Below are 11,155 nucleotides of genomic sequence, written 5' to 3'. Positions count from 1 at the left end.
CTATAAAGTGACAGCTACAATGGTACACTGTTTTTCCAAGAAAAATTAGATCTAGCCTTTTTATTCAGGAGACATCTAGCTTCATCACTTTAATGTTTTCTTTTTTCTTTTTTGCAGTATGATACAATTGTGTGCTGTTAGCACAGAGGTGTTATGGGATATTGTTTTGTTTTTGTTTTTAATAAATTGGCATAGAAGCTTAGTAATGTAGATCCCTCTGATCACTGGGGTTTTTTCACTAGAGGCTCTCTCTCTGCAGGGTCTGCATCTCGCACCATGACACACCTTAAGATAGCCTGTAATTAAATTTATCCAGCTCTCTTCTGTCACTCTCTATATTTAAACCTTTCATCTTTTTTTCTAATATTATAGTCTTATCTTCTTTTGTGATATCAGACTTATTCATGTTTGTGATTGTTAGATGCTGCTGATGCCATTCATGTGAATGCACAGCGGTAATCCTGGGTTAACTTAGCAAGTTTATAGTCAGCTTCATGTGACAGCTTATCCTGATGATCAATTTTAAGGGTAATAAAAGGGTTACTAAATACTGATAATGGAAAGGCACCTTGGGTATGTTGAACTCACCTTGTAGTAAAGGGCTCTGGGTGCTTGCCTGCCAACCGTAAGCCCAATTCATGTAGAAAACCTGCGAGAAGAGAAGAGCTGTAAGTTAACCTAACTTGATAATAATATAATAGTATACCTTAAACTGCCTATCAGATGTAATTATTCATTAACTGAAGGTGCCAGAAGACATGAGGTTTTATTGGTAAGAAAAATGTAACCTACTAATAAATAGTTCTTAAACCCATTAAGAACTTTTTACTTACTCATATTCAAGCGAAGAAAAGTATTTGGCGAATGGTTGTGTTTTTTTAAATCAGATTATTGTTTTACCCTGATAAAAAAAAGAAGCACCTCTGTTGAGTTAGTGTCGAAAAATGAGTTGCATGCTCCTGCTAGCTATTTGCTGCATTCAGTGCAATAGACTATGTACCTACTTAACTCATCCCAGTTACTTTTCATAAAAAACCATCGCGAGATTTAAGTTATTTATAACATTTAGTCAAGAAACTAGCTAATTAGAGTCTAAGTGGAATCCACTTAGTGTCCACAGTGCTGGACTATAAGCAATGAGCTGGGGAGGGGCCCAAGTGAAAAGTGTGATGAGTTATTTATCCGTATTTTTTTACTTGCTGTTCTTAATACTATTGTAGAGGTTTTTAAAAAAAAAAATTATGCTAATGCTAAATGTACTACTTGTAATGCTAGAACCACTAGCCTAGTTAGCATTTAGTACTTCAAAGAAAGAAGAAAAATGAAGAAAGTATTTAAACACAAGGCAGTTGTTCTGTTTACAACAAACCTGTCCAAACCTTTATTGGAACCAGCCCATTTCAATGACTAAGAGTATGTTTAAACTGAAAGTAAAGTTATACTGGTTGGCAAATGTGTTACACAACAATTTTAGTACTTTCTGGTAAAAATGCAACTATGATGTAATAATTAATTTGTTACACTGAAAACTTTAGTTGCTGTAGTATATGGTAAATAGCTAAACATCATGCAGTTTCTCCCCTTTCACCATAAACATGAGTGTGCAAGCCAATGCTACCTCACTGTAAATGTGTTGGAATGGATGTTTTGAGAGACTAATTTAAATTTTTATATAGTGCCAATTCACAACAACAGTCACCTTGGGTTGTTTTATATTGTAAGGTAAAAACCCTATGATATTATTATAATATATGTTATTTAAAAAGAAAGACTGATGAAGAATGTAGAGTATTTAATAAGTATTTATTTACTTAAGTCAGAGTTAAAGTGTCACAGAGTAGTAGGCAAAGGACTCACTCGCAGGATTCTGAAGTATGGAGAGAAGGTGAGGGTTTATTCACAACGTGACACCAAGTGAGAATATATACATATATACAGTGAAACGGATAACACGGGGCTCCGGGGGAGTAAAGCGGGGTTCAAAGGGAAGGTCCAAGACGGGGGCACACACACGCCCCTCTTCAGCTCACTCCGAATGTCCACTCCAAAAGCTCACGCTCACTCACACTTGTCCACAGAGATCCAGACGGCAGGGAAGACGGGCAGGGGATCAAGAAGGTCTGTACACAGAGAAAAACAATGTCAGGGGGGAAACTCTAGGAGATCACAAGGAACACTTTCATAGGCTAGGCTACACTGACGCTAGGTAGTGTGACGATCCAGCGAGGAAGCAGTCTCTCTTTCCATCTTAAGTAGTTTGCCAGGATCTGTGTGAATGAGCCACAGGTGTGTGTTCAGGGCGGGTTCAGAGGCGGGGAATCAGGGCCCAGTTCCGCCCTGGTGGAAGAGGCTAAGACAAAAGGTACACACCACGACCTCTCCAGATCTTGAGAACCATGACAGTAAGCAGTGTGATTAGTTTGAAGACAGCAGATTGCTGTGTTTAAGGATTACAGTTTAAGTCACCACTACAAGACTAAACATGCCAAGAAATACAAGAACTTAACTGATACAGAGTGAGGGTGGGAGTATGAACCTTTGCTAGCAAAGCTCCAAAAGCATCACAGACATTTTACTTTTCAAGATTGACAGAGTCAAGACCAGCTCTGTTATCAACTGGTTTTTGGGATTTTGTCAGAGTGTTTGGTGAACTCTGATACCCTAAGAAAAAAGAAGCATTTGAGAATCTGCCCTTTTCTGGGTGAACTGTAACAAGACCAATCAAGGACATTTTGGGAAATTAGAAGTAATTAGAGTAGAATACAAATATCCTGCATTGTGGGAAATTCCAGCAGCAAAGTGATGGGAATGGAGTTTTTGGGAATGTTAACTGAAAAGTGATAAAATATTACCATTTTTATTATGGTTATTTCATATTTTCAGTGCATAAGTGTAACATCTACCTTTACTAGTAGCAATTCATAAAAACATAAAAACTAATATTTATCAGAATTGAGTTCAGCTTATTGGTGTGACCCTCCACAATAGTCCCAATTTCTCATGTGGACCTTGGGAAAATAATTACCCACTGCGGTTGTACATGATAGATTAAGGGAGTAAAAGAAGTTTGAGCTTATGTTAAAAACAGAAAGAATGCTAACTCTTTATTCTGAAGGTTTTGAACAATCATTGATTTCAAGCACAGCCCAGTGATTCTGGGTGATTGGGAAATGATAAATAGAAAACAGTAAATGGTGCTGTCAGCCATATGATTGGATTATAGAAGACACCTGAAGAACGGAGTTGAACCACTCATTTGGACTCAGTTTAGTCCTATATTTAAGAGAAAGCTGTGTCTTTTCCTTTAGAGATCACACAGCAGTGCCCTGTTGGATGCTCTCTCTCATGCGCATGAAGAAATAAAGAGGGTTGGTACAGCTGATTGTGTCTGCCGACTTTGTTAATTAAACTTCCATGACAATAGTGGCGTTGCGAGCAGGGTGTCCCGCCTGGTCTCGCTGGACGACAGCTCCTCAGTGGCTGATCACCCCAGGGAAAATAGAGCCACAGACACCCCTGACAAACTAGAAGGGCAGCAATTTTCAGATGGGTAAGCTATAGTGAACTCACAAATCATGAGAGTTTTCTGGCTGGCTTAGAGGGGGTGAGCAGTTTGCAGACCTTTGTAATAGTTCATGAAGGACTTTCTGGGCTTAATGTGGGATGAAATGAATGATGTGAGACGAGAAAAAAAAGAAAAAGAAAAAAAAGAATGGTTTTCCCAAATAAGTTGTTCACACTGAGTGATCCCCTAAGAAAGCTAGAGATGTTATTTGGGGACTAGATTGCCCAGAGTGACTTAATCACTGAGTATTGTAATTGACAAGAAAACTATCCAATAACAACCCAAAGGAGAGTGATTGGAGTTGTTTTAAGTAAAACCATTACAAACAGTGTGAAAGAGTGAGAGGAGTGTGGAAGGGTGTGATTAGAGTGTGACGTGAGAAAAGACTACCCTGACAAGGGGGCAGAAGGGGAATTGTCTCCAACTGGAGGCCAGGGAGTGATGCTGAGGTCACCAGCTGCCCCTAGTAGACAAAATAAATAAAATAAAAGAGAATAAGTAATAATAACAAGAATAAATAATAATATATTAAAGAGGGGTTGTGTTTCTCAGCCTACAACAACTTAAGTCTCACTTTTTGTTCTTAAGAAAGGAGGATTTAAAAGGGGGAGATGTTGTTTAAGCAGTGTGAGAAGGATAAATGTCTCAGTTGCGGGTGGGTAAACGGACCTGGATTAACCTCCACGAGTGGAGCGGTTGGAGCAAAATAATCGGTTAACATCATTAGAATCATATCTAGGCTGAATTATTTTACAGCTTCACCTCCATGTGTTTCTCATCCAAGCTCTAAAATGTTGTTCCAAAGCAATGGCAGACAGCAGCATTGTTCTGAACCTTGAAGGGCCCAGCAGCATATACAAATGCCATCATGGATGCATGCTCTCCCAATAATAAGCTGGGAGGTTCCACAGCAACATCAGTGTGTGAATGGACCTTGAGAAGACTGTCTTAGTTTGACATTTTATATGGTTATATGGCATTGGCAAGTTATATGGCAATGGAAGAGACTGGAGAAAAAAACAAAAACAAAAAAACAAACAAACAAAAAAAACCCCCACAGGACAAAGCTGAAGGAGAGCTGCCACTAGACTGCAAAGTGGTGGAGAGAGCAGATAACAGCAGAGGGAGAACACATGGAGGAAAATGAAGGCTGTTGTTTAGTGTGGGGAACGAAATTTGTGTTAAGGAAAACTGACTGACTCGGAGTGTTATGTGACGGCTGTGTGCAGGCAGGAATAGGACCCAAAGTGCAAACAGTCAGAGACAAAAGGTGAACTTAAATACAGCTTTAATGCTGAACTCCAAGTAACAAAACTAAGACTCCAAGGTAAACTTATACAGACAGAACACACAGCAAAATGAACGGTAGATCACGACAATGACAAACTGAAACACAGGGCTTAAATACATAGAGGGAGCAATCAGGGAATGGGCAACAGGAGGGAAACACAGTTGGGGCAAATCAGGCCTAATGAAACAGGGGAAGCAAAACCAAACACATTAACATAAGACACGCACCTCCAAAGTAAAACAGGAAACATGACACAGACTGAACTAAAGACAGACTCCCACGCACACACTGCAACAGAGGGAACAGAGACGCAGGGCAGACATAGACACTGGCTGGACACGGGGATATAACAACTAAGGATAACACAGAGACATAACCCATAAGAAAGAACTCTAAGAAACCAAAGACTAGAAATGATAAATAATATATAAACACAAAACCTCTGGGTCAATGACCCAGGCATCCTAACACGGAGTGGAGGAAAGAGAAAGTGTCTGGAGCACTGCAACGGGAAAGGTAAATGGGAAAATGAGTAGAAAATGCATTAATCCTACTAACACACACACACACACACATGCAATGAAGATCAGATAATATTTTTATTATCATCTTGTCAGGTTGACTTAGTGGGTTAAGAATTGACATATAGACTAGTTGACTGTTATCATATCAGGGAAAGATGACTTGATTATAACACAAGTGAGTGGAATGATGCAGAGGGTTAAATGAGTGGAGATCAACAGACTGAGTTTCCTGTTTCTGATGTACGGGTGAAGCTTGACCTAGACACACACACACCTGATTATATGGAAACAAACTCACTTTGTAAAATACATGTCAGCATTTCGCATGTTTTTATTTTAGGGATAAAAAAGAAGAGCTAAATAAAATGATTGTGTCTGTGAGTGCACCAGTGCAAACATTGGGAAGAAATTCACATTCCAGGCATAAAACATTGCAACGAGGTGTTTAGGAAGCATCTAATAGCAAACATAGCTGTGTGAATGCTAAAAAATCTTTTGTGTATTCAGCAGGTGGAACCATGTCAGGTGACCCTCCAGATTAGACTCTCCAGATTAGAATAAATATGATGTGGGGGAAATGAGTGGAGGTAGTGACTCCTGAGTCTGGGTTCAGACCAAGTAAGCATAAGTAACCAGTAAATGCCAGAAACAGTGTAAAATGTGTATACAAGTGTGAAAATGTACTGTATTGAAACTAATCTAATAACTTTGATCACAGCCAAATGGATTCACCCAGGAACAAATAAAACACAGAAAAAAGCCAAACAATTACATTTTTAAGTTATCCGAGTGACTTATATATCATGTTTAACATGAGCAGCGAAAGACAGCGGGGGTTGCGCCGTTGTGACGTAATTGGCCTTCAAATGCGGCCTCCGAAGGATGCAGCCTACGTTTTGGGACACAGCTAGCGTGTTAATAGACCTCTTTGCACCTCATTAATCTCATTAATCATTAATCTCTGTCTCTCTTCCACAGCATGTCTTTTATCCTGTCTTCCTTCTCTCACCCCAACAGGTCACAGCAGATAGCCCCGCCCCTCCCTGACCCTGAGGTTTCTTCCTGTTAAAAGGAAGAAATTGTTTTTCCTGTTTTTCCTTCCCACTGTTGCCAAAGTGCTTGCTCATAGGGGGTCATGTGATTGCTGGGTTTTTCTCTGTATATATTATTGTAGGGTCTACCTTACAATATAAATATGATTTGGCGCTGTATAATAAATGAATTGAAGTGAAGTATCACTTCTTTTGCAGCAGCAGATGGTTAACCACATGATTTATAGCAGCACCTCTGGAATCTGTTTATCCAGACCTGACGTACGGGATACACAACTCGCTAATGTTTTTCTCTGAAGGTCATTGTGAAAAAATTTGGCATCACGCAACCCAGACATCAGTGAAAATTAAGCAGGATGTGCAGTGGTCACAATCACAGAACATCTCAGCGTTTGTCTTGTTATATCACTATTCATCTCAGGCTGCTGAGCTCGTAGCATTAAAACAAGTAAGTGACATTATTTAATATCAGTCTCTAATTATAGTAATTTTGGATAAACACATGGGATGATCCATGATTTGGGACATATTATGGATACAATAGTGTTGATTTAGGGAAATCCATTGCACATGACAACCTTGTGACTGTAGTGCTGGATGCCTTATTACTCCTCTGACCTACATCTGTTTATAAATGTGAAGTTTATATTAACTCACAGATTCTGTTTCTGAGGCAACTGTAGTGTGGATGAAGATGGTGGAGCCAGGATTTAAACAGACTTAAGCCACATTAAGTCTGTTTAACTTAAGAAACCCACATTGACTTTACCTCCTAACACAGGTTTACAGGCCCAGAGAGAAGCTACTCCAGAGGAGAAGCCCTGATATTGCCTAAGATATGATGTATCTAACTTTTTCTTTATTCTCTTGGTGATGGTAAATTGAGGCATGGGAGGGACCATGTGTCAAAAGGAGGGATTCCAGGTTTACTCTAAAACTATTTTGCAATTAAAAAAAAATTAAATGATTGTTCTATTGATTTGTGTCACTAACAATTCATATACAGGTGGTACATCCATGCTGAGATAAGCCTTTTCATAACCTATAAGTAAAGTTCACTGAGTGAGGTGAGGGGTGAAAAGAGCGCCCTCCAACTCCAACTCAGTGACTGCAGGGAAGTCACTGAGTTGGACTCTGTGTCACCTACGAGGGATCAGCGATGGAACACAGATAGCACCACACAGCGGTGCCCTGCTGGACACTCGCTGTCATGAAGAAATAAAGAGGGTTGGTACAGCTGATTGTGTCTGTGGACATGTATGACATTCCATTTCGTTGGTTAATTAAACTTCCACGACAACGTCTTACACGTGTACCAGCACTGTCAGGGTCCCTGGGTCTTGGACACTGTTTTGGAGTTTTTGTGTGTTCATGATTTGTTTTGAGAAATGATTTATGTTGTGCTCTTTAGTCTTCTGATAATCGTTTGATGTTTTGCTCCTTTGTGCTTTTGTGTTTTGGTATTTCATGCCTAGGAATAGATCTGTTAGTTCTTTTTGGTGCTCCCTCTGTTTCCCCATGTCTGTCTGGTTCTCTGTGGTTGTCTGGTCTTCCTGTTCCTCCTCTTCAGCTTAGGATGTTCAGGATCTCTGTTGAGGTGGCACTGGTTCCAACTAGAGATGCTACAATTGGATTGATAATCATGATTGGATGTTATCAGTAGGTGCATTACCCAACAACAGCAGCTATGGAAATGCGTCACTGAAGGGATTTCATTACGGCACTTGCCGCGCTTTAGATCTAATCTTTGCTTGGAAATCCTCTGTAATTAAACGGGCCTATATAACGTTTTTTTTTTTTTTCATTCCCTAAAAAATACAAGATTAGGAGTATAATTAATATCACCTGATCTTGTCCATAGAATTGATGATTTAACATGTTATATCCATGCATGCAAATTCTTAACATTCATTTTACTCAGACTCACTCTTTTTGCCCTTCATCACACTTCTCACTTGGGCCCATCCTCAGCTTATTGCTTATAGTTCAGTGCTATGGACACAGAGGATTCCACTTAGACCTTAATTAGCTAGTTTCTTGACTATATGTTATTGTATCATACATGAATCAAGAGGATCTTGATTACATTGTGGCAGGGGTGTGATCTGCATCTCTACACTTCTTCAGCAGGAGAGGGGTGTAGGTTTGGGGCCAGTACCAGGGAGCCTGGGAGGACAGCTGGGACTGGTTTTCTAATCATGCTTTCCCTACTTTAGTAGCCCGCTGAGAATGGGTGAGGGAAAGAACTGAGCTGGAGGCATGGCAACTGAAAAGTCAGAAAGGACAAGAGTGTAAATTGTTGTTGGACTAAATGAACACTTACACTGACCACAATGGTGAATGTGTGTGCCTCAGGTACTTGTTACAGTGGTGTCAAAACCCAGACAGCCGCAGCCCAGCTGCTGATTGAGCTGAGGATGCACCAAGAACATGTGGTGGTGCATTGTGCACAGTTAAAAAAAGCTGCAGCATCAGACCAAGCACCAGACACATGTGCTAGAGTAGCTGGTTGCTTGCTCTGGAACCTCTTTGGTACTGCAACTACTCTCCTCGGCACTGACGGTGATGCTGTATCAGATCAGAGTGGATGATCCCAGGCATTCCTGGAAATGCCCCAGGCCACAGTGGAGGCTGAAATTAAATATAGACATAGACTCAAGGCTGCAGTTAGCTTCCGCCTGTTGCATCCCCCAATTCTGGGAAGTGATTGGCTGGAGTTCCGTGGTGATGAAAATCATTGGTTGAATAGTGTGCCCTGATGTAGAGGCAACATTGATGTGACTTTCAATACTATAGCCTTCCATTCTATACATGACATTCCATTTTATACTATAACATTCCATTCTAAAATCATTATATTCTGTAATATGCCATTCTATTCTATACTTTGACTTTCCATTCTATAATATGACATGTATGACATTCCATTTCATACATTAACATTCGATTCTACGGCATTCCATTCTATACTATGACACTCCATTTTATACTATGGCATTCCATTCTGTAGAATGACATTCCATTGCCTATTATACACGTCTATTCTAAAATATGACATTTCACCTTTTCCATTTTGTGTGTACTGAAAAGAATAATACCAAACAAGGTAAGGTGAATAGTTTTTCAAATGAAATATAAAGGTAAAATCAAAAGTAGGCAAAATTGGCAATCATACCACGGACCCCAGAGGGTTGAACTGCAGGAATGTCTTAAAGACGTAAAGACCCGGATAACCTCTAATTTTCTGTGTCTAAATAAATCTTTATTTCTTACTATGTCATACCATTCCATTCGACACTATAGCATTCCATTTCATATGTGTGGGTGTGTCCTGCCATCTCTATTGCCTTAGGTGCCACGCTTTTTGTACAGCTGACTCTACTCAGCAATTAATACTTAAGGGCAGAGAATGTCATAGTGAAAATTGGAATGGTTTAGTTTAAAATGGTATATCATAGTAACCATTTTAAATAATGGAATAACCTAGTACAGAGTGGAATGTCTGAGTGGAGAGTGGAATACAGAAAGGATTCTGGATCTGTAATAGTGTCGTTAACTGTGAAGTTAACAGTGAGCTGTGCTAATTAATGTAGCTATACCTCTTTGTTTCGAGTTGTAATGCCTGAGAACATGTGAGGGAACTGTGGAGAAGTGAGTATGTGTACAGATGTTTTGGACATATGAGTCTCCTGTAGAAAGACTGCCTGTAAGTCATTTAACCAATTAGTACTTTAAATGTGGAAACAACTCCCCATACATTCCATGTGACAAACCTCTGTGTGCTCATGTTTACTAAAGGTGTATGTGTATGTGTATCTGTCTATCTTTCACGGTTGTGTATGTGACTGTTCTGCATGTTTATGTGGTAAATTGCAACACTGAACGCAGAGCATACATGATGCTGAGTGCAGAAGGAGATGAGAAAAGATGTGAAAGTGAAAATGTGAGGTGAAAATGGGATTACCTTTCCATTTTATACTAATACATTCTATCTGATACTGTACCAGTTCATACTATACTATGACAGTCCATTCTACATTATATCATTCCATATTATGGCATTCCATTTTATAGTATGACATTCCACATTATGTTATACCATTCCATTCTACTATGACATTTCATTCTTTATATTTACATTTCAGTTTATACTATACAATTCCATTGTAAACTGTTACATTCCATTTGATACGATACAATTCAATTTTATATGTATGTTAATGTGTATATAGGTACGGACACCCACAGTGCCCTAGGCAATTTTTCTGCAAAGTTTAAAATAGCTTAAAAAAGGGATTGGGAAACTCATTGAGAAAAAGATTGCAAACATATAAATATACATAGAAATTATACAATCACCATAGTTTTGATGTTCACAGCCTGATACAAAAATGACTCAATGAATGATTATTATAATTATAAAAATAATTGTTTATTTTCCTATCAACATAATTTCACTTCATGTCATCCTCTGTTTGACCATAGCCTTTGTTTAAGGCACCCAGTACCTGTTTGTACTGCTGTTCTGTTGTTGTCATCAGTGACACTCACACAGTTAAAAGAGTCATAATTTGATTAGCTGTCCTGATTAAATAACAAATATTTATCCCCCAAATTACACTAGGTTATCAAAACTTTGACCAGAACTTTGAAATACTTGTTAGCATTTCTTTCTTAACATTTCCTAAACTTCCTCAGCATAGGTTTTATTCTGCTGTTATAA

The 11,155-nt window shown here is 39.1% G+C and overlaps 1 long non-coding RNA gene across 1 annotated transcript; it reads right to left on the bottom strand.

Annotated features, from left to right (window-relative positions):
- Nucleotides 1-1,873: 1,873 nt before the first annotated feature.
- Nucleotides 1,874-3,626, bottom strand: LOC120436429. The gene is made up of 2 exons (XR_005610417.1): nt 2,202-3,626; nt 1,874-2,120 (listed from the first exon to the last, which is right to left on the bottom strand). It is a non-coding gene; the product is annotated as an uncharacterized LOC120436429 (long non-coding RNA).
- Between the last annotated feature and the right edge of the window lie 7,529 nt (nt 3,627-11,155).

This window comes from Oreochromis aureus, linkage group 23 (genome assembly GCF_013358895.1).
Source record: "Oreochromis aureus strain Israel breed Guangdong linkage group 23, ZZ_aureus, whole genome shotgun sequence".
NCBI lineage: Eukaryota > Metazoa > Chordata > Actinopteri > Cichliformes > Cichlidae > Oreochromis > Oreochromis aureus.
The sequence above is the reverse complement of the archived record's forward strand: the minus strand, read 5'-3'. Positions and strand labels throughout refer to the sequence as shown.